This window comes from Ambystoma mexicanum, chromosome 10 (genome assembly GCF_040938575.1).
Source record: "Ambystoma mexicanum isolate Mex_15411 chromosome 10, UKY_AmexF1_1, whole genome shotgun sequence".
In the NCBI taxonomy this organism is placed as follows: Eukaryota; Metazoa; Chordata; class Amphibia; order Caudata; family Ambystomatidae; genus Ambystoma; species Ambystoma mexicanum.
The window spans coordinates 877055035-877082047 of record NC_090932.1 but is presented as its reverse complement, the minus strand read 5'-3'; the positions used below and the strand labels follow the sequence as shown (position 1 = coordinate 877082047).

The following is a 27013-nucleotide window of genomic DNA, read 5'->3' as shown; positions in this document are numbered from 1 at the left end:
CTGGATACCTTCATGTTAGTTAGGAATGGAATAAAAATTGTTATTGAAAAACAATCACAGTTTTGAGACCTTACCATGAAACATGCCTTTGAAAGGCAAGAAATGTCTTTAATGTTAAAATGAATAATTGGGTTCTCTGGTCTTTTTTGATACAACATATCGAGGTAAACAAATTTGACCAAAATAAAATGAATAACGCATAGGCATTTAAATGGTAATGGCAGAGTTCTCAAATCGGCCCATGTCCGAGAGGTGTAGCCCATCCAGACCGGTTTTCTTTGCGTCTGGAACGGATGAAAGCTACACTACAATAACCAGAATGCAAAAAGAAAATACAACTTTTTTGTGTTAAGCATTTGTCCAGCAGTTTCATTCACATGTCCAACAGTTACTTGTGGACAAGTCTTCTGCAGTAACTTCCACCAACGTATGCACCTTTTCTCCTAGTACACTTGACCAAATCGGCAACAAAAATACACTTTTGTGATACAATCACCAAGGTTTTGGTGCCAACCTGAGTGAGATGTGAAGGGGAAGCCACTGAATTTTCATTTGCTGCCCAAAACTACTACGGTGCCTTTCAACAAGTACAGTTTGGCTACAAATGAAAACATCCCACAGTGCAGTTCAACACTAAGAGTACCTCTGTGATTTTGCCAGAACTGTTTGAGCTTAACACAAAAGCCTGTTCACAGGGAACAATCAGAGGTAGTAATGTTGGTCATAACCAGGCAGCTTATTTTAGACTCCGTGGCTTGAATCAATCTTTTCTTGCTCAAATTATTGTGACTTTAAAAATAACAGCATTGTTGGTCGTAGAAATATAGTAACAATCTGGGCTGCAATATTTTCAGTGATGAACTCGCGTCACCATACTGGCTTCTTTCCCAAGCTTAATTATCTCTTGCACCGCTGTATCTCCATAATGCTCCTATGTGCGCAGTGGTAAGCCAGAAGAAGGACCTCACACTACAACGGGTCATATTTGATGTGGCTTATCTAAATTAAAATAAAATATGCCTATCTGACCCTCTTGCTGTGAGGGAAGCTTCCTACCTTCTAAAACAAAAACTAAAGGTGCTTGTCAAAGTCCAAACATTAAAGTCCTGAGTCAAAATCCTAATTAACTAAGTGGCACCATCACTTTAGAAAATCTAATTAAAAGGAACAAGGGAGGCCTGCACAACATCCTCGGAATGGGCTTCTGTTTGGCCCAACTCATATGGGACTTATGCTCTATCTCAAAGTTCCTTTGAAGTATACGATTTAAAGTTCACAGTTGGTTAAAAACACAAATATCCTCTCTTGCTCTCGTTTTCCCGCTCTGCAAAAAAATTCTTCTTCTTATGGTATTTTTCTCCACATCTTTATCGGTGGCCAAATCCCTCTCGGATTACTTTAAACACTGTTCTCTGTATCCCACATTCTTGGCACTGGGACTCCCCAAAGTCCTGTGGCTCTTTGACAGGGTGATTGTTCTCAGTCCAATTGATAAACTTAGGGCTTCTGCACGCTCAGATATTAGAGGTTCCCATTACTTTGTGGGTGTAGAAGAAGGAAATTGACAAGGAAGGGTCATGTTGTGGGTTATGATTGTGTATTGAATAAAGAAACCTATCTCTCCCTACTTCTAAGGGGCCTGCCCCAACCTATAAACTTTGGTGAGCTGTCGCAATGTCTGTAAAAATTAAATGTCCTCCGTCGGAAACCAACTAATCTAACACTATAAACCTAAGTCTTTAAAGTGAAGTTCCTGTTTTTTCACAAGGAGATTGACTCCCTTCCTCTGGCTGCTTTATTCTCATAGTAGAAGTAACACCTTCAATGTTCTGTCATAAGGGACCCAGGGAATGACTCCTGGTCCTTCTGTCAGGGTTCCACACAGTATTTTTCAAACACTCTTGCAGATAACTTAGATTAGCCTCTTTAACTCCTTCCAGGAAGTATAGAAGCTTACAGCCTTATTTGGCTTCCATTTAACATTCTTATGAGGGATATCTTTCACAGGGTTCTCTGTGTCTTCCTTGTACGTCTTTGTTTCTTTCTCGTTATGAGGGATTAGTTTCTCAAAGCAATTGGGTTTTTCAATGATGTTTGTGGGACGACTATGCCGAGGGAGATGACTCAACAAAATCTGCTTGGGTGGTTGGATTGGGCTGGCCACTGCGTCGAGAGAGTTGACTCCCGATATACTTTGGCTTCTTGGTTTGGCTTCACAGACCTCTGTTGGGACTTGGCTCCGGTTCTTCCCAGGTTGTGGGTTTCTTACGCTGTGATTTCCGTCATCTGTACGACTCATCGGCATGCTCCATCTGATGATCTTGTCACTGTTTCCAGACCTCACAATCCACCTGTCTGCTGTCACAACACCACCGTGATTTGCTTCTTACTTTGGGCGAGTCGGCTCCTGGGACGTTGAAGTAGCGCCCCATTCTTTACATCCACTGCCTGGAGGAACAGCTTCTCCATGTCTCTGGTCCTCCAAGTTTGAATCTCCCGGGCAAGACTTGCTTGCTGCTGGCTTCCGCAATGAGGGCTTATTAGGCCGTTCTTGCTGCTGCTTCTTCTTCCTGCTTTATTTCTTAGTCCTACTCCTTTTATCTTACTTGGTTGGGTCCTCCCCCGTGGAACACTGCACTGCTTTCTCTAATTCCATGGAGCAATCATCGGGTTTCTTTTTGGGGCCACCTCGTTACAGTACTTACTTCATGCCTTCTATTGTCAATGTTTATGCTTCCTGATTTCTTCTTAGTTTCAGTAATAAGGAGTTGCTAGTGGTGTTTTATGGAACTGATGTATTGTTTATTTATATAGCGCCTATACACAGGCAAGTGTTTCAAAGCGCTCAAGAGGGTGGGAACACGAGGGAAAAACAGTTGCTCATAGCCCTTGAAAAACTGAGACGATAATAGTCTGCAGAGGCAAAGTAAGTGCATGAAATACATTTAACAGTATGGGGTGTAGTAAATGGGCCTGACCGTGATTCTGCAATTTTAACAGTACATTTAGGGTGAAGACGGGAGAACAGACAGACTATCTTCTGGCGTGGTGCGGGCGGATCGAGCAAGTGCACACAGGGTGGGAACGGTCAAGTGCATCCGGTCGGTTGAGACTGGGGTAAGTGCAGAAAGAGCCACTCTCTAGGATTAATTTCTCAGTGCATTGAGTGTGGGTGAGGTGTAGTGCCGGGGGGCAAGTGCGAGAGAGAACTGGCAAGTGTGAGAGAGGACTGGCAGGAGTGCCGGGGACCAGTGAGACTCTTGGGTACACCGGACGGTTAGGGAGATTTTCTACCAGGCTGATGTCTTTTTCCCCAGGAGGGGAGTTTCTTCCCCATGAGGTCCTCCCACAATTTCCCACCCCTAGGGGGACTAACTAGTATCAACCTTACCTCTCTAGCCTCATAGGAAAGGGCTCCCCCTTGGGAGAAGTGATGAGACCTGGTGAATTGTCACATTACCTAGTTAGTCAGCTAGGAGATCCTTTTTGCAGTGTGTTTATACTCATTTTGCTTTGTTCCAAGTGGGACGTATGTCCAGCCAACTTTCAGTTCCCCATATATTGGTCGGCTTTCCCAGCATCAGCATAAAGCATGCGTCTCACTTTAATTCAATTTCACATAGCACAGATGCCCATTCGGTTCTCTTAATCACTCGTACTGTTGGTGGCTTCTCCAGTCTTGATATGCAATCTTCATCTCTTTCACACCGTTTTATCTGGGCAGTATATGTTCTGTTTAGTCAGATTCTCGTGCTGTTGTTGGTTTTGGCAGTCTTGGAAACCACAGTTCATAGCCCTCTCTGGCCGCCTCCGCTTTGGGAGCGGTCGCTTCCCTATCTGTACTCATTTCGTCAGCAAAAGTGATTGCTGTGTGGAACTCGGGGACCTGGGCTCCTTTCTTTTCCCTGGATTCGGCATCTGTTCAGAGCGCCAGGTCCACCACTGATCTCTAGTGGTTGTGCCACCGGGGAAGACAGTTTTCCTTCCATCTTTGCTCCTCTCCTGGGCCCGGTCAGAGCACCAGCTTCTCAACCTCCAGCGAGTGGATATCTCTTCGCTCACGCCACCGCTGGCTGTGCGGCTTGCTGTAGCGCTGCAGGACATTAGCTCTACAGAGGCTTGCGTCTGTGTAGCAAGTATCTGCTCCATTTGCAGTCCGTGCTACTCTTAAACACATCATCAAAACAAAAATGCGTGTCCATCTTCTTTGATTATGGCCTCCAAATGATGTTCTGCATTATCTGAAGCCAGTAGAGTGAATTATGGCTCTTTGTTGGTTATAGTCAGACCGGGACATATCAAAGTCGTTCCAACACCCATGTAGGCAGAAAGTGTGTTTTGGACTGGGAGTCCTTTGCCCCAAGAGATGTCCCTCCCAGTGAGGTCCCACTTGCCTACACTCATAGTGGAAGGGGAGGGTCTTGCTTAGTGGGCTCACTTCCCTAGCCTCAAAGGGGGTGGCTCCCCTCTGGGGAGAAGAGATGAATTGTCCAGATGTGTTACAGCGTATACACTTCCCTTCTGTGATCGTCCATATTGAGAGGAATAGAGACAAGAGTTTGTGTTAACACTGACTCCACTTTGCTGTTGTGCTCATCACAGCATAAATCAGTAGGTCCAAGTAAAGAGTTTCTCCTGGTACATTCTTTAACAATACTAGGTCCACACACCATCCACTCCCCACCATACATAAGACTGAGTGATCTGATCCCCACTGTTTCCTCCCATGGTTACTTAAAGACCAATCCCTGACAATTGCCCTCCCTCCCTCCCCTGTTAGAGAACCTCCCCCTTTTTTCTCTGCTACCTACCCCTGTGATTGTAAAACGTTTGGTTGCTTCCAGAGTCTAGGTCGATACTCAATAAATACCCTAATAATAATCATCCAGTATTTTCCGTTCTGTAACTGTTTTTGTGATTTGGCATATATAATCAAAAGAAGTATTGTTTAAATTACAACATTTTATATTGTTTTCATTATAATGCTTGGTAGGAAAGCTGGCTAATTACAGTTGCACATCAATGTGGCTGGTGAGGAGTTGGTGACCTTGTCACCTACATAATTTGGCAGGCAGGGAAAATCGTTCTCTCTGCAGTTCAGCAAAAGTGTTTGTGGAAACCCGTGTATTAATATATATATATATATATATATATAGGAATGAAACTCGCTTCAGGTGGCCCAGGCCAACAATCTGGCCTAATGTGTGCTGTTTAGGTTCTGGTACAGAGGGATAAAGACAAAATCCTAGAGTTTCAGGTAATAATAATGGTAAATTGTGAGAATTACTTCCATGCTTGCCCTTCGGATCTATGTTTCGATCATTAAATCTCAAACACATCTATCACTCAATGGCATTATTTTCATGAGCCAGGAGCACCAATGTAGTTTTCTCAATGCTCATTGAAACACTAATTGTGTACAGTTGGTCTGTAGTTCTGTTCGTACCTGTTTTTTCTTTCGCCAAAATGCCTGTGGCACCAATTGTATATGAATTGGATATGGATCCAAAACTTTCACAATGCAACTGTTAAATTTCGTATTCTCAATCAATAGCTCATGATAGAATTTTTTCTGAAAAGTGTTTCTACAAATGTGTGTGCAGACTGTACAGTGTTGCATGCATTTCCGATTGCTCTTGTGAGATTGGTTTTCTTGCACGTTCTGGTGGCAGGACTGCACGCTCTCATTGCTTGTAGGGATTGCATGATGTGGACTGGAACTAATTTTCTGTGCCTAAGCGAAAGTAATAAATATGCACATCCTGCGTAAGTATAATTCAGTCAATTAAACATTGCTATGAACGCGTTATCACTTTGGTTGTACCTATTATTTAGACAACTTTAGATGTTTATAGTTATTGTACTGTAGTTGATTCAAGATGAATTTCTCAAGCCTATTGTTGCAAATAGTTTTGAAAATCTGATATATTAAAATTCCTGGTATTATGGCTGATTTCTAAATTAGCAACGTAGAGTAGCACAAATATGCATCACTCATAAAGGTAATGCCAACATTTAAAAGTGAATCACTGACATGCAACTGATCCGTTATTACTTAAATTGTAATCCAGTTGCAGTCGGAGTATACCATTGTCCAAAATAATAATTTCCTAAAATATTAATACATTTTAACCTGGTTGAGGTGTTTCTGGTTTTCATTTACTTGATTGTATTCTTTTTGTGAGTAGACTGATCTAACTTGGAAGATGGCAGCATCACCAGGTACTTTAAGTTTGGAGATCTGCCATTCTAGCGAATAATCGGGGCAAGCCCATGCACATAAGGTGCTTCTCCAGCTACCCTTCACTGTGCTATGGGACCTGTCACATGAAGCTTATGCTTCTGTTGGTGGCAAGGATGTTACCGGAATGGTACTACTGCTGAAATAACATCACCAAATGTACTTGAGTGAGGTTCCTATCTAACCTCACTCTAATTTTGAGAATTTCCATACAATTCTTTTAACATGCTAATCGTTTATCCTGAAATTTCACTCCTGGAATAACCAGAATATTAGTCCCAGCGATTCAGATCATGCTCCTTTTCTGCTTCCCCTCGCTTTCTTCGGCTTTTCCGTCGATTGAATGTTGTTGGTGGCATTACAAGATTCGGGGAACCCAGAGACATCGGGCAGCTAGTGTGGCTGGTGCTACTTCTTAGTGGCTTACCCGGTACATTTAGTGAATTTATTTCAGCTGTTGGAACTTTACTATGTACAGCATTACTGCCACCAACGGAAGTGCAAGTCTCATGTGATAGGCCCCATAGCATACTGAAAGATCGCTGGAGAGGCTCTGTACGTGCATGAGCTTGCCCAGATTCTTCGCTAGAATGGCACCCTCTCCAAACTTAAGGTTCCTGCCGTTGCTACCATCTTTCAGGTTAGATCTGTCAGTCTACTCAAACAGTTCAGTGGACCTGAAAGAGATGTGGGTGTCCTTTCCAACCATGGCTGATATGGTGCTGATCTTTAGACCAAGTAACATCAACAGTGAAGTGGAAACGCTACAGATGCACCATGTGACAGCATTGGTCTCAATGCAAAGAATGTCTGTAAAAGATCAAAAGAGAATGCAATTAATAATGGCAAAAATAATCACACACGAAGGGCATGGAGCTTACCCACTCATGGACATTATCCTCAGCTAGGTCATGGTCCGATCAGCCAGAGCTGTCCCTAGATTTGTAATTTCTCTTGCCTCCAAAGATCTTTTTTTTTGCTTTTTTTTTTTAATTTCTTTTATTGATTTTATGCAAACAAAACAACGAAAACCAAACAAGCAGCATAATCATTATAGTTCAATTGCACATCAAGTTATCGTAGTCACTGCTCCCATTATCCCTCCCTCCCCCCGTGAGCCTATTTGTCAATCTCTTTCAATGTTTGGCACATGCGGCCGGGTTTCGTTCTCTTCGGAGTCTGTTGGATTTGACATTACTCCAAACAATTCTGTTATTAGCGTTTTCCAGGCCAATAGGGTGCCCACCTCCCCCTCATCAGCCCGGCTACTCGCATCTTTCCATGCCACCGTTTCAGCCTCCGCCCATTTCTGTAAGTCCTTCCACCATACATCCACCTTATGTTTGTGGCATTTCTTCCACCTCATGGCGATCCTACGTTTCACAAGCACATACGCAAGATTTCTCAGTTTCTCAATATGTTTGAGTTTCCGTGGCCTAGGGAACCCGCCCAGTAAGCAGGCCCAAGCCGTGTCTGTGACAAGAGTAACCCCTTTATCGGCCAGTTTCTGCACCACTTCTCCCCAGTAGCACCTAATAATCGGGCACGACCAAAACATATGTGTCATGTCAGCGTTTTCCAGGTTACATTTAGGACACACTTGTACTTCCGCGTTTCGGAACTTAGATATCCTCAAGGGGGTCATGTATGCCCTGTGCGTTACATAGAGCTGAATTTCTTTTAATCTGGCATTTCTAGACACTTTTTTTATGGTAACCCAGGGCACGCTCCCACATCCCGTCCTCCATCGGGGCCCCCACTTCCACCTCCCAGTCCAGTCTCAGATGCGTCAAATCTTTCCCCACCTTAGCCATTACCATCTCATACAGTCTCGAGATCTCATGACCCCCGTCAGATATATCATACATTGTTTCCAAAACTGCAACTGGTTCTTCTATCAAAACTGTTTCTGGCCAGGTGGTGTTAATCATCCGCACCAATCTAATATACGTGACATATTGACCCGTGTGTAGCACCGCCTCTTCGTTGAGTTCTACAAACTCCTTAAAGGATCCCTCTTGCCAAACATAGCCTAGCGTTGCCAGCCCCACCGATTCCCAGTAGGTCCTAACAATCACCCTCAGCTGATCATTCCCTCCTGTCAAAGCAACCAGCGGTATCTGCAGGAGGCACGGGTATGGGACTTCCATTAGGACAAGCCCTACGCCAAATTTTCCATCCAAGCCTCAACATCGCAGGACGCCCCCTCGTTTCAGTTTCGGACAGCCAGATCATTTCTTTCAAATAAAACAGGGCACAGTCCTGTCCAAGCACCCTGTGCTCAGGGGTCACTTCATCAGAAAGCCACTTAGCCACATATTGTAACTGTCCCGCCAAATAATAAACCTCAAAATGCTGCAGTCTGATACCTCCTTTTTCATAAGAGTTCTGCAGTTTCCAAAACACCACTCTATTTCGGGTACCGTGCCACAAGAAATCCCTACACATGCTTTTCAATTTACTGAAAAACTTCTTGGGTATTATGTATGGGATATTACTAAAGTAATGCAGGAATCTGGGCAGAACTACCATCTTGAGCATTGCCCCCCGCCCCATCATCGCCAAGGGCAATCTTGCCCAGAACTGCATACTGTTTCTAATTTTCTCGATGGCTACTTCCGTATTGTGTCTGTGTTCATCTTGCACCGTGTGATATATATCTACGCCCAAATAGCGAAAAGAGCTAGTTGCCCATGGTACCTGTAGCACCGGTAGTCCTTCTACAGGGATCCCCTTATAGCTACCTAGCGGGAATATGACAGACTTTTGGGGGTTCACCGAGATGCCCGACAACTCTGCATACCTTTCCATCACTTCTAGTATGTATAAGAGATTTTTTTCTGGGTATTGCAGGTACAGCAACAAATCGTCCGCGTACAAGGATATCAAGTGTCGTTCCCCTCCAACCTCAATGCCAATCGCCTCATACTGTGCCCTAAGGCATATTGCCAGAGGCTCCAGGGCCAAGATGTAAAGCATCGGGGACCAGGGGCACCCTTGTCTGGTGCCTCTGCCAAGTTGCCATCTTTCGGATATCACCGCTCCAGTTCGGACCCTGGCAAGCGGCTCACTATACAACATCTTGGCCCACCTGATATAGCACGGCCCCATTCCAATCCCTTCCAAAGCAGCCAATAGCCGTGACCACTTGACCGAATCAAAAGCTTTGACTGCATCTAGAGACACTATCGTCATCTCACCCTCGTTCTTACTACCCCATTCGACCACCCGGTGAAGTCACCTATGGTTGTGTGTTATGTTTCTGCTCGGGACATAACCCGTTTGATCAGGATGTATGAGTCTACCAATCACTTTCCGCATTTGATTTGCCAGGACAGCCATGAGAATCTTGCTGTCCTGATTTAGCATCGACAGAGGCCTGTAGGAACTAAATCTATGCTCCGGTTTATTGGGCTTGGGCAGCGGTATTATGATCGCCTCTCTGAGTGACTCAGGCAACCGTCCTATCTCAAACGCTTCATTCAGCATGTCCAGCATTGGGGGGAGGATTTCCTCTCTGTATACTCTTGCCTCCAAAGATCAAGGAGGGGTTTGTTATAATGGTTTTGAAAACATCTGAAATGGTTTATACTAATTTGTACATCGATTTAAGTCCTGGTTCAATTTTTGTAAGAGGAGGGCAATACTTCATATTGATTTTATATTGCCTCTTGAAGATTTTCCTCTATCATCTGACCAAATCTTTAACTTGTTCATATGCTTACAGGATGTCTGCATTTTTTTCCTGGGGATTTAAACTTGTGCAGTTTCTTTGCGTCTTGCATTTCCCAGCTTCATTCAGAATCTGTGTAATTCTTTGGGTCCCATTTTTTTAATGTCCCATTTCATTTTGTGTGTGTCTACAATACTGTATTGTATTGGGTCTTTTCTCACTCCTGCCTGTGATGTTGCAGTCCTGACTAAGGCATTGGTAAAGTCCAGTATTTGAGGTATGACATCTATGCATTGATTGAAGTGCTCCGCAGATGGGGATTTCCATATTGGCCTAAGCAATTTGATGAAATCGGACCTCTTTTTAAGCTTTTGCTTTTGCCTCCATTGCCACTCGGTCACAATTAGTCTAGTAAGACATTTTGACATGCCTATCAGTCTGTAACCTACCTACCGCTTGTTATTAATTCTCTATTTTACTTTGTCACAGAACTGAGCCATGTACTTGCAGAAGATGGGTTTTGCGTTTAGATAATTATACTAATGTGACCTTACAGGCGAAATGGTAGTCCTCTCTAGAGGATATGGGTTAGAAGTATCACCTATAGAAGAAAAATAAGTAGGAAATCCAAAGTGCATGTCCATCCGTGGTTGGCTCTTTAAGACTCACTTACCCATCCCTAATCATTCCCTTCTCTTCAAGGCTTTGCTATGGCTCGACACATTCCCACTTGGATAGAAAGAACTTGGCTTCATGTTACACTTACATTTGTCATAAAGGGGGCTGTTTAGCCTTTAAAATTAGCAGTGTTCTGAAGTGACATCCTAATAAACACTTACTTATGTAGTGAGTATCCTGCATCGATGAAAGGCCTGGATGTGTTGGTAGTCAAATCTTTCTTTACCACCCAAACTCATACTTCTGAACACTGGGGTTGCACGCTAATTGGCTTCTTTGAAAGAATCCGTCTTATAGCTCGGGTGATCCTGTAGTGACCCCATTAAATCTTTGGGTAACAGCACAGTATCTAAATGTTGGCAGGGAACACAGATTCACATGGTATGGGTTCATTTTCATGACACTGCTGATTCCTAAACGCTGCCTCTGAGGTTTGAAATAACATTGGGCAGGTAGGCTTGGGGAACTGGTGGTCCAGCTGTGGGACTATTCTTACCCGCCTTCCACATACTGCACAGATGAGTGGTCTATTGTGTGCATTGTTTGGGACTTGACTTTCTAATCATTCCAAAGAAGCTTTGGTTTTTAATTCCCATAAGATACATTCTAAATGATGATGGTTCACCTATGGGAAGGCTCTAATGGAAACGAACACCAGAGGGAACCTAAACCTTTACCCTGCCGACTACCCAGACCAGATCCTGGAGAGGCTTGACACTAAACTCTGATTATCCTTTCAGGGGTAAGGATTATTCAGAAGCCCGCTCCAAATGCGAAAGTCACTGTACGCAGATCTTTCCTCTGGACAACTAGCCAATCACACCCTCCTGTGCCACCTCTTTGTTTGCTACTACAGGCTCCTTATTCCTCTTCAGACACCTCGGTGTCCACCCACAACCATGGGAGTATTTAAGTAAATAATCATGAGGGTAATGCCCTTTGACATTATGGAGATATTTGACTGTTTGAACTCGTTTCCCACTAACGCATCCTTAAAACACATCTGTAGATCTTGCTTGTACCCCTGGTGATGAAACAACCACACATCATCTGCCTCATCAACCTCATTTGATTATGTCAGCCCCCATGTTCCATCTCTGCTATGTGTAAAATGGATCATGCATTCCATGACCTCTTAGATTTTATTTATCGGTTATTTGTAATACACACCATACATCAAAAATTGTGTTTCGAGGCGCATCAAGACAAGGGGCCGATAAGGAAAAGCATTTTCTTTTTAAAAGTGAAGTGACTTGGTGTGGGGGGTGACGGGTAGTGGCTTTGCAGGCTAGACAGAAAGATGGCTCCTGCACTACCAGGGACAACTGCTGATAATGCCCCTGCTTCATGGTGGGCATCTGCTCTGAAAATCACTGTGCCAGACGTGGTAACACTTAAGGAGTGTCAGGCTGCAGCGCCGGGTTGCTGGAAAGAGCCCGAACGAGTGCTGCACTGAGGTTTGGTGTCCTGCCTTGGCGGACACTGCTACTGTCGCGCCTCAGCTTCCCCAGACCTTGCTGCTTGCTGGGCATAGCTTGCGCAGAACACTCAGACACCGGGGGGCTTGCGCACACAGTGCATCGGGAGGCTGAGACTGCGCCTTCTATACTTTTCCTGTCGTGTCAGTCGGTGCGGGGTCCCGGCGCTCCATACGGCAGCTTCCCAGTGGGATTCCCCGGTGGCCTGCACTGCAGGTATAGCTGTTGGCTGGGGGAGGTGGGCCAGAGGAGGAGAACCTTCCTGACCAGTCAACATCACGGCCTGGAGCAAACATCCTGAGGACCGATGCACTATCTAACCCTCACCTGGTAGCGGTGCCCCTTTCGGAGAAGTTTTGCTTCATGGCAACAGCGGAGGGGAACCCTGAGCCCCAATAAACCCAACTCCTGCCCGGGACAGTGTTTGCAGTCACACCTGTGGTCACGCTAAAGACTGAGAGGGGAGCCCCTATTATTGTGCTGCAAGCTTTCTTCTGGGAGAGTGCACTGCCCCACCTGCCTCTGGACCCTGATGCCTGGTGGGGCCCAAGGGGGCTGCAGTCTGCGAACATCATTGGAGGGGCCGCGCTCCCCAGACCTTGACATTTGCTGACACTTCGCAATCAGTGGGACCCCAGGTACCTGGGACGCAGAGGATCTTTCACCGTCTCCTCCCTAACCACGCAGTCATTCACTCTTGCGGATTCCTGCGTTGCGGTGGTGTGCCACTGCAGGCGCCAGTTGGGTCTAGCGCACTCAGTAGTCTTGTGGACCCGGTCCAGCTGGTCTCCTTTTATCCCTCTGACATGCCGTAATCAGGGAAGTCACAGAAATCATGGGACATCGCCTCGCTCCTTCACATTCAAGACAAAGGAAAGAAGGACCTCACCACTCTTCCGCAGGTCAATGGCTCTGGGAGAAAAACATTCATTATAGGTGGGGTTTTCTCAACAGCTTTCCACCTAAACTACATCATAGGCCCATCACGATAACGAACTTGAAGAAAGAGCACCTCCTGTCCATGGACCGGGGGTGGGGGTGGGAATCACCAGCTACCCCAGAGCCATCCTCTGCCCCTCATGAGTGAGCAGGAGCCAGAGTGTGGCCCTAGACCAGAGTGTGGAAAGGGACACAGGAAAAGGAGGCATCTGAGCCGTTCCATGGACCCTACCTGATTCGGCATTATCAGACCATGAGGTTTGACTTGAAAATTTCACTCGGCTGAGGCTCTCGGCTTGAGCGCTGCTTGGGCCCTTTGATGAACACTGCTGCATCATTGTTAGCCTGACCTAGAAGCAGGTTCAGCAGCTTTTGCACGTTGGCTGCCGTTGTTTCTGGTTGTGGGTTACTCCAACATTGTTGCCTGGTCACATGATTGCTAGGAAATGTTTGTCGCTTTTCTTTGTTGATTTGTATATGCCGAGTAGGGCCAAAAAATGGGGACAGAAGGAGGACCATCTGTTACACATACACACGGCGACTAGGGAAGACAGCAAGTATTGCTGACATTGACACAGCGCATTGATGACAAACTCACATGACCTTGGCTGTGATCACACCCTGACTGTGTTGACCTGGCAATATTAATAAACAAATCCACCCCATTCGTGAAGTCAGGGATTTTATGGGACATGAATGGGAGCTTTGTAGGAAAAACATTCACATTTGTGGGTGTTTATGCACCAATTGACCCGCAAGACCTTTTCCTTGTTGACCTATTGAATCGCCTGCAGTCTTTCGTTGAAGTGGCCCTTGTTATAGGAGGCGACTTCAATCTAGCTCCCGACCTGGCAGTAGAAAAGACCCTACCAGCCACAAATGCGGACTATCGAAACACCCTGGCATTTGCCAGGGTACTACGTGAGTTGAACCTGATTGACATTTGGAGGTTCCGTAATGCCCAACTGAGAGACTATACAACGCGCCTGAAACACTTCTGTATAGGCGCGTTACAAATGCCTTATCATATCATATATCATATCATATCATACACACTATTCCCATGTACACTGAGGATTCTCCCGTATCGGCACAATTTTGACTTCCTCTTCATTGGTTCCTGCTATCTCAGAGGCTCTCATTCATGTGACTGCGCTCTCTGATCATGCACCAGTGACTGTGTCCCTATCAATCTGCGGTCTGCCGCTCCCATGATGCTTGCCCTGGAGAATATACGACCCGGTACTTAGACAGTGATAAAACCGGAGATAAAAAGCTGCGCTTCTTGCATATTTTGAAACAAACCTCACTGATGCTATCTCTTATAGCCTGGTCTGTGACCCAATAAAGGCAGTGATTAGTGGGGAAATTTCTGAAACTGACTTTGGCCTACACTAAGGCCAGGACAAGCCTACGGTTGGAACTAGAGTTAGAAGTCCAGGCCAAGTAGAAAATGCATAAGCTCAAAGGCTCCCTTAAAGCCAGGCATCAGTTGAAAACCGCTAGAACCAAGTTAGAAGCGCACCTCGCCGAGCGGACCTCACAGGCTTTATTAAGGGTTAAACAATACTACTACACTAGAGGCAACCACGCCAATAAACTTGTAGTTTGCAAATTAGCAAAGTGTAAAGCCTGTAACAATGTACTGGCCATATTAGACGATGAGGGGGCCTTATGCAGGGATGAACGTAGCATGCTATGCTGGGTCCATGATTACCACGTAAAGACTAATGAAGCCTCCCCTCCAGCTGAGGCAGTCCTACAGGACTACTTGAATCAGGCCGCCTTCCCACCGCTTTACTCTACGGGGGCAGCACAATTAGACCAGCCTGTACAGGAAGTAGAGGTTATAGCGGCTTTTAAATCACCTGGGTTCAGGGCAGAATTGTATAGCACTTATTGTGAGATTCTGGCCCCACACCTCACCCAGCTTTTCAATAAATTCCCAGAAACTGCAACTACAACCCTGTCGATGCTGGAGACAGCCACAATTCTAATCTTGAAACCTGATAGACCCGAAACCTTTGGGTTCCTATTGCTCGATCACCCTCACTAACAATAATGCCGGACATATACTCCAAACTCCTTGCCTCACGCTTGATGCTTGACTGTCTTAGCGTCACTTATCAATCAAGACCAGGCAGGCTTCATCACAGTGCAATGTACCCAAGAAAATATCAGGAAGACTCTAAACCTGTTGGAGGTCGTATAGAAACAGGGCATTAAGGCAGGGGTTATAGCCCTTGACGCCCATAAGGTATTTGACAGTTTCGACTGTCCTATTTGAAAGCCCTCCTTCACCGAGTAGGTTTTGGTCCGACATGCTGTGCTTACCTGATAGCAAACTACTCCACACCTACCACCCGGATAGTGATGAATGGGAATTCCTCCTGGTGAGACTAGCCTAAGGAACCAGACAGGGGTGCCCTTTGTCCCCTCTCCTCTTTGCCCTCTCAATGGAGCCTCTGGCGATCCGAGTACACAACCACCAGACCATCAGAGGAATACAAGTGCAGGGCCAGGAGTACAATGTCTCCCTGTATGCTAATGATGTCTTGGTTACAGTGACGGAGGCGAACACCTCAGTGGCCAGCCAGATGGCCGAACTGGCCAGTTTCGGTCAGGCCTCCGGGTTTGAAGTTAAGTACTCCAAAATCCCAAGGCCTGGTGATAGCCCTATCTGCAGAAGAAATTCAGGCCATACCGGCGTTGTGTAATTCCTTGGAAACAAGATTGCAATGGGTAACTGGAGGTTCAAAATTCCGGGTAGAGTCAGACACATACAGAGTCAATTGGGACGGCAGTATAGCCCAGTGGAATCGCTCTCATCTCCGGGTCCACGCTTAGAAACCTCTTTGGTAGTAAGCATATTATGAATAACCAATTATACATGCATTATTATACATTAATTATCCCCCTCTCATTGCCAGCATAGAGGCCGATTTTTAAACTGTGGAAAAAATCAAATAACCTTGTGTGTGCAGCGGGTGACGGGAATCAAAATGACCATAATCCCTGAACTTCATCACTTTGCGGCCCTCCTGACTAGCATCCTGATACAGACATTTCACACACTGCAGGGAAAGGTTCTCGCCTTCATCTGGCAGCAACATAAGCCTAGAATAGCAAAGGTCATTTTGCGAAGGTAACCAGTAGGGGGTCTGGGAGTCCCAGATGTACATAGTTATTATTTGGCCGCCCAACTTTCGCATGTCTTCTCATGGGCTCAGTGGGGAGATTCCCCAATATGGGCGCAAATGGAGCAACTCTTGATCAAGGTTCCATTGTAGCAGCTCCCTTTCATGACATCTTCGCAGGACACCATTAGATCTGCCCTCTTGTTCTCTACTAAGCAAACGCTTGCATATTGGAATATAGCGACCTAGAGATGGGGAACTGTGCCTGGCCTCGTCCAATTGCCACCTATTGTTGGCAATCCAGACTTCACCCCGGGCCTGCAGATGACAACGTTTTCGTGCTGGACTGGGGCTGGATTTGGTGAATTGAGACAGCTATACAAGGATGGGTCCCCACTCACGTTTGCAGAATGCAAACAGGGGTTCTCCTTACAGGAAACGGAAAGATTAAATTGCTTGAAACTTACATGTACAAAACATCCCAAGAATTCATAGGAAAGCACTGCCTACTAGACCAGGCACAAGATGGTTTCAGACCAATGAGAGGAACGAAATCAGCTGTGCTGTCAATATGGGATGACCTAAAAGCAAATGCAGACTCAGACAACAGTACGGCCTTGATACTTCTAGACCTGTCGGTGGCATTCGACACAGTTAACCACGACATCCTCATCACAAGACTAAAAGGATTAGGAATAATAGACACAGCCCTACTGTGATTCAAATCCTTCCTAGCAAACAGGACAGAAACTATATGGATGAAACCTTTCAAATCCAACACAAGAGAATCCACATGCGGCATACCACAAGGATCATCCTTCTCCCTGCTATTATTCAACATCTACCTTTCTCTGCTGATCAAAATCATCAAAAGACACGGCCTCACCTGCTACAACTACGCTGATGATACACAAATAGTATTCAAAATACAAGACCATCAAGAAGAAGACACAACACTTGAGAACTGCCTTTGTGTTGTATTCAACTGGATGAACTCTAACTACCTCAAACTCAACCCAGGCAAAACAGAAATGATGATCATCACAAAAAACAGAGGAGACAACCACTACATCCCCTGGCCAGGGAACTCGGTACAACCCCAGCCCACCGTCGACTGTAAAAAAAACTTGGGCGTCCTGATGGTCAACAAACTTAGCCTAGAGCCACAAGTAAAGGCTATACTCGAGAACTGCTTCTTTCTACTGCGAGCGGCAAAAAAGGATCCCACTGTTGCTATCATTTGCCAACAAAACACTAACCATCATCGCTCTCGTCATGCCCAGAGTAGATTACGCCAATAGCCTATACCTGGGTATGCCTGAACGACTTCTAAAAAAACAGCGCATACAAAATGCGGCAGCCAGACTGCTCCACGAACTTCCGCGAAGAATACATATCACACCTGTGCTAAAAACACTACATTGGCTACCAATAAAACAGTGAATCAAATTCAAATCAGTGTGCATCACGCACAGATCAATCCAGAACCAAGGCACAGAATTCCTGAGACAAATTACACCTACATCCCCCAACAAGAACGCTCAGATCAGGCAGCGACATTCGCCTAGAACCAAAACCCTACAACAAGAGAAAACTTGGAGGATCCCTCACCTCGCACCAAAAATGTGGAACGATTTATCGAAGAATATACGCAACACAAGAAACCACCTACTATTCAGGAAACTGCTCAAATCTTGGCTCTCCACTGCATAAGTAGAATACCAACAGGGGCGCACGCATACCTGGTAACAATGATGAGTGAAGACACCGATTCCAGACCCCAACAACTTATCAACTACAAACAGAATATAAGGAACACATTCTACTACAAACTGAGAGATAGTCCTAACAGGACGACACTAATGACCGAATACATAGTTAGACCAAGACGGAAGGTCAAGGACGATTCATCAATAGCACCCCGGCCCCCGAATCATGCCCAAGCCCAGCAGACCTCTGTCAATATAGACAGCAAGGGAATAAGGGGCAGTCAACCCACAGCACCAATGGGGGACTAGACATAAACTGACTCCACCAACCTAAGATCCATACAACACAACCAGGAACGTGCCGTGCCATCTGACCTAACAGATAGATGGCCAAGAAATGTCACCAGCTACTAAGCGTACCCACAGGAATGCTATTTAAATAGAACAAGATCGGCCAGGACATACAACCTACTAACCCAACTTCATATTTCTGCATACGTAATTCACCCGAAAAACCACACAACCATTTCTCACCCAGCAAAACGCGCACAGTTCACCACACTGCAACAACAACAAACAATAAATAAACTGCATCAACAGCACACAAGGTTTCGCTTCAATCCGATACTTACACCAAAGCTCAGCGCACGGTGTAAACCAAACTGAAGCCGCCAACAGTACACCACTTCTCTCACTCTCCTTCTCCCTCTTCACCTAACCTAACCCCCCCCCCCCCGCCCTCTTGTTACAGATCCACCTGAGCACCTTGGAACCAACTCCGTTGGTGACAGTGCGCAATATAAATACCTTTAACATTATTCTCAGCTGCGCCACTGGGCTAGTCAGCCCACTATTAAATGAAAGGGCACCAGAGATCCTAATGCCTTGGAATTAACGTATTTGGCTGGGTGCAGCAAATGGAGGATCTCAGTGCTTTACAATCTGCTTGATAGTTATTACCCACAGGAACGTTTGCCTTGTATGTGCAGCTAGACGCACGACTTGGGGACCCACATTCATGAAGACTCTTGGCGCTGTATTTGGAAGCGCAACCACAGCGTGTCTCAGTGCACCACAGATAAGAAGTGCCCATTGAAAATCTGTTATAGATGGTACCTAGACCCGCACAAACTCCCATCATATGACCCATTACTATCATGACAGCTGCTGGAGGGGATGTGGAAGCTAGGGGACCTACTTCCACATGTGGTGGCTGTGCCCCAAGGCCCAATCCTTTTGGAAGGAAGTGCTCTTTAATATTAAAACCATGCTTAAGGTATCCCTCCCTCTGGACCCCTTAGTGGTTCTCCTGGGTGATCACAGGGATGGGATATTTCTACTTCCCCAAAAGAGCTCAAAGCTACATCTTCTTTTGGCTGCTGAGATATCTCTTGCTCGTAATTGGAAGCAACCAGAGGGCCCACCTATTCAAATGTGTTGGGGGAAAATATGGGAGATTCTCTAAGCAGAAAAAATTACAGCGCTAGCCAGAGCAGAGGGAAATGCACATCCTACGTTCCAACATGGCTCCCTTTCATTAATTACGTACAGCACTCCTACTTTGGGGCATATAAGCACAACTATATAGATACCTAGCGTTGCTGTAAAGCCTTGGTGAGTTGGGATGGGACAGGGTAGGGGCAGATACAGCCGGTTGGCGAGAATTGGGGCGGGGGCTCATCCATTTCCATGTGAATTAAGATTGGCTGGCGTTGTCATGCTTGAACTGTAACTGAACTCAATGTCTTCATTTAACGATTTTGCTCTGCCCAATGTCTGTCTCTAACAATAAAGAAACTTGTTTAAAAAATAAAAAGCAAAGTGACTCCATTTGCCCTATACTAAGAAAGCAATCATTAACCTGGTTCTGCTGAGCAGGCGTGTATGCACCTTGTGTCTCTCGATATGAAGTTATACAAGGGATTGCCCTCACTGTCTGTGACAGAACTAACTTTACTATGCAGATTTCTAGTCCCGTGGATAACATGTTCCAGACCCCTTTGGAGATTTTAGTAAGCACAGGCTTGTTGCCCCCTAGTAATTGTTGTGTTGTGGTGCTGATGATTGACAGAGAGAAGGCAGCCTCATCTGCATGTGTTTGCTAACACAAAAAAGGCTTCCACACAGGGCTAACAACCCAAATATCATAGGAGAGGGTGAGAAAAGCAAGAGACCAGACTCGCCTGAGAAGGCTCTAAGCCCACATAACGATCCAAATACCCCAGAAGGGGACAATAGAAGCAACCTTCGAAAGCATGGCTGAACAGGCCTATAGCCTGTGACTGGCTAATGATCCAAATTCCCAGAAGGAGGTAAGAGAAGTGACAAATTAGCAGGGCAATGTAGGCCCGCAACCCATGCCAGGTTAAGTATAAAAGTATTCCAGGAGGATGAAAGAAAAGTGATAACCACAGAAGGCCTAATCGGGCCCGTAACCCACACAGGGGCTGAGATACCGACGAATGGTCACGATAAAGATCTACCCAAACCAGGCTGAGCAGGCCTGGAGCCTACCCGAGGCTAAAGTTGTGACATCCCAGGAAGGACAAGGAAAGAACATTGGTTTGGTAGTAGACACCGACCTATACAGTTTTAGGAGACTACATCCCAGGAGAAAGTTGCAATTCTATGAATACCTTTTGAGGACATTGTGTTGACCCAAAGGTGAAGCTGAGAGACATGTTTTTTTGTTGTTGGTGGAACTGTTTAAGGGCGATTGCTGAAAGAAACGGTAACAACTCTTTAGTGGGGGTGGGGGGTTCAGAAAACCAGCCACCACTAAGTTAGCTAAAAGGGGAGTAACCCTCTACTAAGTTTTACCTTAGATTCTCTTTCGTACCTAGTGGTAGGTCAGTGTTAAGATGGATTTCTGAACTCTGTCCTGGAGGGGCAGAGGTTCAGAAGGCCAGCCTAGTTTCTTGGAACAGGGTAACCTCTGGACAAGCCAGACCAATCAGGGTAGCGATGGCGGCGGTCAAGACTAGGTCTCAAGAGGGGTGAGGGTGACTGAAAGCCCGCAATGAGCACACAAAGCAAGGACACTTACAAATTACTCCAAGCAGGTGTTATATTAAAAATATAGACACATTTATTACAAGGCCTTTGTAATATTGACCATAGTAAAGAATCACGATAAAACTCAACCAACACATCACAATCAAATACAATATATATACAATTACCGAAGGATCTAAAGAGTTAGAAGCACAAAATATGCAGACCACCTAGATGGGGAGGAAAACGGGCAGTGCAAGTAATCGTTAGACCCAGTTCGACTTCAGAGGCCACCTAACTAGAAGGAAGTCCGAGCCCTACGAAGAGTGGAGCCTTGTGCTCAAAAGTACCTGCACACGCTGGTGCCAACGGGCCAAGGGGAGTCTCTTCAAGGGAATCAGGCAGTTCAGAGCGGTGAACAAAGGAGGGCGAACAGATCTCCGCTACTCAAGCGCGGCCTCCACTTGTGGGCTGAAGCAGAGCGCGAGTGCGAAAAAGGCGTGCTGTTTAACACAGCGAGGAAAAGCTACAGGCTACTGCAGGAGGGCGACCGGTTCCTAGCGTTGCTACACACCGGTCCCCGATGCAGGCAGACCCAGGCTTCTCCGCATCAGTTTCAGTGCTGGCAGGTTCAGATACGAGCAGGGGACGTCTCGGCGTCGTGTAGATTCCGCAGCAGCAGAAGTTAGAGTTGAGGGTGTCCCAAACGCAGTGAACCCACACAGATTGTTACCACAGCAGGGCAACGCAGCGGCCGTGTGTATTTCAGCCCAATGCACACTTCTCACTTCAGACCTGGGAATGCCAAGTGTACGAATCGTGTGAGAGTGCTAAGGACTCGGAATACAACACAACCTGACGGCGGTAACAGAGCAAGACTCCTGTGTAGGCTGGTCAGTCCACTGGATGGCCCAGGGACGCTTCCGAAGGCTTACGTGCAGGAGATGATGAAGATGCCGAGAATAGTTGTTCCCACTATTCCAAAGGGTCGAAGTACCAGTACAGGCCTTCTTGTTTGATCAGAGGCAGAATGGTCTCACAGGGCGACAGCAGTGCAGAGGAGCAGTCCTTCAGGGGTCACTAGCGATTCCTCAGTCCAGCCTCTTAGTTGCAGGATACTTGCCTCCTGTATCCGTCGTTCGTGAGAACTCAGGAGATCGACATGGTAGTGGTGTTTCCAGCCTCCTCTTATCCAGAGTTCCCTTCGCGCCAAAACGGAGAGGACCCAATGGGAGATCTGCTCACAAAACACTCACACCATACGTGGACTTATCACGGACCACAGTGGTCCCAGGCATTCAAGACACACTAGACTCTCTGGCACCCAGGATGTGTATTGGAACCAGACATCCCAGCCCACATCCTGGAGGCTCATACCAGGCCTGTAGAAGCCTGCAAAAGCATCTGTGTTTTGCGGTAAAGTACATGCCCAAATAAGGAAGGCCCCAGGTCGGCTCGCCATGGGGAAGGTGAAGGGGGCAAGACGGTCAGCGGGCAGGACAAAGGGCCTTGTGGTCTGGCCATTTTGGAAGCCAGGCCACCATTTTGGGCTAAGCGCGAGAAACATGCTTAAACGGCCAAAAGGAGCTCAAAACAGAAAGAAACAATCGTTGCCACCAGTCCCGTCCATGATTCACTTGCACCGTTCGTTAACAATCCAAAGAGAGTGACTAGAGACCCAAGAGAGCAGTAACTTAGCTTACAGTGCCCTCTTGTGTCATGTTGCGCGAAAGCTGCAACATGAGGAAAGAACTATGGAAAACAATGTTTCCCGGTACTGACCGTTTTAAGGGCATATCAGTTTCCCCGTAAGAATGAAGCGAAAGCCCAGAGGAGTGCGGCGGAAGGCTGCGCTTCTCTGGCAAAGTCTAGATCAGGGTGAAAACAACAGCAAAAAGTTTAGGGGTTGCCACATGGAAGGAAAATTACCTACAATTCAGAAATCTTTCCTAACAGTCAGATGTTAAACTAGCGTAGGTTTGGACAGAGAACAGAGTTTGTTTTGTAAGACGTCCTGGAAAGCACAGTTTGCTGTTTTCTAGAGTAGGGAATTGATCAATGACGCAGGCTTAAGAGGTTTCTTTAATCTGGTTATTAATGCATACTGTTCTGATGCTTGTTAATCTGCTTAGAATCACATGCTGTGCATGTGGTCCGACATCCAGTGGTAACCGCAGAGTATTGCATCCTGTCTTATCAGGGACCGAAAGGGGACATCGGCATAGGCGTGTCTGTAACACTATCCCTATTGTGACGTGTAGTGTACCCAAAATCCCTGATGCGCCGAGGTCCCTCTGATTGTTTTTTTCCGCCCAGATAACTGGTCGCCCTATAGCGGAGCTCTTACATAAGTCATTGTTTCTTTATACCAACTTTGTCAGTTATTCCCCCCCATAAGTCACTTCGACAGTGATTAAGAACTTCAACGAAGACTGCAGGAAGTTTCTACGGCGCCTAAGATCTGGCGGCTGAGGCATCCACGTGGCTGGGCCCTCTGGCCGGCCTACACAGTAGGGAGAGTGGGGTCGGGGTGGCCATATCTTTCGTTATGTCTTTCCTCTTTGCCCTCTAGGTCTGGTCATCTTTGTTTAGTCCTTTCACTATGGAAAGGACTCCATTTAGGTTCTGCCCTAAGTGTAGGGTCCGATATCTGTGTAAAGACGAGCACACAACGTGTAATTCTACTCTCCCCTTAGATCAAGATGAGAAGCAGTGTGTGGCTTGTAAGTTCCTTCGGCCTAAGACCCTTAAGGGGTGACGTGTAAAGCGGTGGTCCCCATACATTATGTCGTGGGATGAACCCTCTTCCCACCCTCCCCCCCCACCGCCACACCCGCTGAAAGTGACAGGGGCACCTCCAATGACCAAACATCTGTATCGGATGTCATAGACCTTGAGGCGGACACTTCTAGGTCCGCCACAGCCGTGCCCGACCCTTCAAGGCCTGATGCAAGTCTCGCTTCAGGGACAACACCCGGCGACAGGGGCATACAAAAACCACATCACTCTAAGCACACAACCCCACCACCGATTTTGGCGTTTCCGTCAAAAAAGGTGAAGGCCCCAACAGGGCCGTCGAAAATTTCGGTGGATTCCTCCTATCGGGTAGATCAGCAGCCTTATCCGCAGTAGCGTCATGCGACTGGGCACTCCAAAAACAAGGGCGCTACCCCTATATCGGGGTTCATTCGATGCTCCGACGGTCCCTAGAGGCCCGGTAGGACCAAAACCTACTACTAGGCCTCCAGGCGAAAAATCTATCGCTAGGCCCACTAACGCCACGGTAGGCGGTAAATCTACCAATAGACCTTCAAACCCATTAACTCATGCCGATTCGGCAGAGATTGAAGACAGTATCGCGAGAATTACTTCGGCAGTTGGGCTGGTACCTACTCTGTCGAAACGCATGGGGGAGGCCACTGACAAGTCTAAAGACATGCCATGGTGCCCAGATATCGCGAAACCTATGAGGACAGTCAGGAGCATCTGTCCAACACCTTTGGAGACAAATTTCAACGCCAAAGGGCGCAAAACGACATTTTTCCACCTTTAGTCCCTTCTGGTTCATCGAAGTGGACAAGGAGAAATTCGAAGGGTGCATGGATCGGCTTGAAAGGATTGTCTCGCTTTCTGAGCATCCTTCCCCTAAGAGATCTTGTGAAGACTCTTTTAAGATCAGCTTCACGTTTCCAAGAAAATCCTGACTCGGTCTCTGTCCTCCATGAAGCGGTGGTCCAGATGGACACTTATCAGGACATCTACAGGGAAGAAGACCCTTCCTTCCTGCAGGACTACACTGAGGACCAGGCGGATGCCATGGACAACTGGGAGGAATCCCAGCAAGTGGATACAGAGCCATGGACGCTCCCCACACAAGATCAGGACACTGATGTTCTATGCCTGTATTCTCCTCCATCCAACCCGGCTCGCCAGGCCTCACCTGTAGACGACCAAACGGCCTTCAATGCCATCTTAAGGAAGGCAGCAGATCACTTTCAGATCACTACTCAAGAGGCGGTACCCGAACAAGACTTTGTGGAGGACATTCTCAAGGAGACGCCCCCCCTCAAGCCAAGCCATGCCCCTCCTAAATACTGTTACAAGAAGATTGGCCCCCTACCTGGGGACCCCAGTTCAGACCCAGGCAGTGAACCCAAGAGTGGAAAAACTATTTCGGCCAGCTCCTTCGGGCTCTCAATATATTAAAGGGCACGCCACCTCCGACTCCTTGGTAGTAACAACCCCCCTTTAACTGGCAGGAGAACCCCTTGCTACGGGGGAGGCACCTCCGGATAAGGAATCCAAGAGGTTCTACGCCCTAGGTAAGTGTGTAACCTCGGCAGCTGCATACACCACACACATAGCGAATAACACCACGCTGCTGGCGAGTTATGCAGACGCACAATGGAACCTGGTACAGGAAGGTCTTCAGGAGGTTCCTTAACCCGTTAGGTCCAGGCTTCTCACCATCGTGGCCGAGGGCAGGCAGGTAAACCAGAATATAATCAAGAATACTCTGGACACTGCTGAGACAGCAGGCAGGTCTCTGGCCAAGGGCACTCTACTCAAGCGGCACGCTCGGCTTCGTAACTTGGGTTCAAGCCATAAAAGTGACCAATCTCTTCGGGAAAGCGGTCGACGATGCCCTGGAGATGGCCAAGAAAGAGCAAGAGACTCTTAAATCCTTGCAACAGATAACTCAGAAAACTCCCCTCCCGCCCCCCCCCCCCCCGCCCAAAGGGGAGGTGGTTCTCGTTGGTCCTTTCGAGGGCAGTCCCGTGCAAGTCAGAACAACTACAGCACAGGAAACTATAACTCTGGACAAACATCAAGAAACCCCGCCTACTACCCAACTAGGGGTCAGGGACGCGGCAGAGGTAGGGGCCCCAATCCCAGAGGAGATGGTAACATTGGACATGAAAGATGCCTACTTTCATATTTCAATGTTGCCAGCACACAGGAAATATCTAAGTTCATGATAGAGGACAGGCATTACTATCAAAGTGCTCCCCTTCGGCATCGCCTCTGCGCCAAGGGTGTTCACAAAGGTCCTGGCAGTAGCGGCAGCACACCTGCGTAGACTGTCCGTCCCAGTTTACCCTTACCTCTGAGACTGGCTCATAACAGGGGACTCTTACGACACATGCTTTTTGAACACCCAGAAGACCGTAGACCTTCTGTTCAGTCTGGGATTCTCCATCAATGAGAAAAAATCCAGTCTAGTCTCCAGTCAAGTAAAACAATTTCTGGGGGCTCTAATGCGGACGAAGGACGGCCTCGTCTTCCCCTCCAATGAGAGGGTTCAGAACATACTTTTCAGATCCCTCAATATGTAACCAGTCGGGAGGTCACGGTACGCAAAGCCATGCGCTTGCTAGGTATGATGGCGTCATGCATACATTTGGTTCCCCACGCACGGCTGCACATGCGTCCCATGCAAGAGTGGCTCAACAGCCAGTGGTGTCAGGCCAGCGGACAATGGGAAGATTTGGGTGTTCTCGCCAGCCCTCGTTCTCTCTCTGCAGTGGTGGTTGAGGGAAAACCTTGTGAAGGGGAAAACCTTCACCACCCCTGCAGTGGAAGCCACTCTCACGACAGACGCATCTCTCAGGGTGGGGGTTCACCTGCTTCAGCAGACAGCGCATGGAGTGTGGTCCCCACAAGTAGCATCCAACCTTACAAATCTGCTAGAGCTATTAGCGGTGTTCAAGGCCCTGAAAGCCTTTCAGACACAACTACAAGGGAAGACAGTACTGGTCCTGACGGACCGCACCACAGCCATGAATTACCTGAACAAACAAGGGGGCACACGCTCTCCAGGGCTATCCAAGCTGTCCCACAACATTTGGATGTGGGCTCTCAAACGAAGTATGTTTCTGTTGTCCCATCATGTTCCAGGGGAACTCCATCTTCTGGCAGACGTGCTCAGCAGAGATTTCCCACTGCCCATAGAATACGAATGGCGTCTGCACGAAGACATTGTGTCCAACGTCTTCGCAGAATGGGGATTCCCGGAGTTCGACCTGTTTGCAACTCAGGAGAATGCCCAATGCCAAGACTACGCCTCCAGGTACACCCAGAACCACTCCAAGGGGAACAGACTCTTGATTAACATGGTCAGGGAAATGTGCTATGCCCCCCCCGACTCCCCTACTCAACAACAA

At 47.0% G+C, this 27013-nt stretch overlaps 1 protein-coding gene across 4 annotated transcripts in view; it reads left to right on the top strand.

Annotated features, from left to right (window-relative positions):
* Window positions 1-27013, top strand: part of ACAP2 (ArfGAP with coiled-coil, ankyrin repeat and PH domains 2) — a 1585345-nt gene that overhangs the window by 792390 nt on the left and 765942 nt on the right. The window lies entirely within an intron of this gene.